Source organism: Pogona vitticeps, chromosome 5 (assembly GCF_051106095.1).
Source record: "Pogona vitticeps strain Pit_001003342236 chromosome 5, PviZW2.1, whole genome shotgun sequence".
Lineage (NCBI taxonomy): Eukaryota > Metazoa > Chordata > Lepidosauria > Squamata > Agamidae > Pogona > Pogona vitticeps.
The window spans coordinates 47,302,700-47,303,641 of NC_135787.1; the positions used below are offsets into that span (position 1 = coordinate 47,302,700).

A 942-nucleotide genomic window follows, 5' to 3' on the forward strand; every position below is an offset into this window, starting at 1 on the left:
TCAAGAAGACCTGAAGAATGAAGACGGCGAAAGAAACATGGACTATGTATATATTTTGATGACAAAAAGTCAAATGTGTCTGTTTATTAAACATGTTGGTTTGTATGAATAAAGGTAACTTGATGTATTGTTAATGGTAAATGTTTAAATGCCTAATAGAGTGTAAGTATAAGTAAGTATGGTATTGTATGCATAACTGGTTTTGTGTGTTTTATCCAGGTTGTTTTTTGGTGAAAAGCACCTTAGCTTTCCCCCTACAAAACAACTTATAAAGAGGGGAGGTGTTACATACAGCACTGATGTTACCTGTCTGTCATGGGTTTGGAGGGAAAGTTCCATCCTATGGGGAGTGGAAGGCGGGACATCAGGAGGAGGGGCTGTACTGTATATATATGAGGAGAAGCTGGAGGAAGAGCTGAGAGAAGAAGCTTGAGTGGGAGTCTGTGTGTCAGACAGGGTACTACTGTGTGTCAGTCAGTACCAACCTGATAGGTTCAGGTGTCTGTATGGTTAGCCAGAACTGATAGGTTCAGGGTCTGTGCTTCAAGTTAAGTGTTCTGTGTGAACCAAACTGTGTGTATGTATGATTGAGACTAAGCCACGTTACTGTATCTTATTCACCTGATCATTTTATTTTTCCCTGTGTGTTATTTAATAAACCTTGTTCCTTTGTTTGTTAAAAATCCATTCCTGGTCTGTGTGACTCCTTAAAGGGAATGGTTGGTGGCAGCTTAGTGAAACTGTGGCATATCCCAGTAGGTCTGGGTTTGTCACAGGGCCTTCTGTGGGTGAGGAGAGCCATCGCTGACTGGGGACAGGAGCAAAACAGTGGGGTGGGATAGGTGGATAGGCACACTAAGAAGGAAGGGATAAACTGTCTCTCTGTGTAGATGGTCAGTCCAGGTGATCTGCATCCCAGCCAAGCTCAAGAATCAACTCTGG

General features: G+C 42.7%; 1 long non-coding RNA gene across 1 annotated transcript; it reads left to right on the forward strand.

Annotated features, from left to right (window-relative positions):
• The first annotated feature begins 225 nt into the window (after positions 1-225).
• On the forward strand, positions 226-685 carry LOC144589650 (uncharacterized). Its single transcript, XR_013545898.1, has 2 exons — positions 226-492; positions 528-685. It is a non-coding gene; the product is annotated as an uncharacterized LOC144589650 (long non-coding RNA).
• The last annotated feature ends 257 nt before the right edge of the window (positions 686-942 follow it).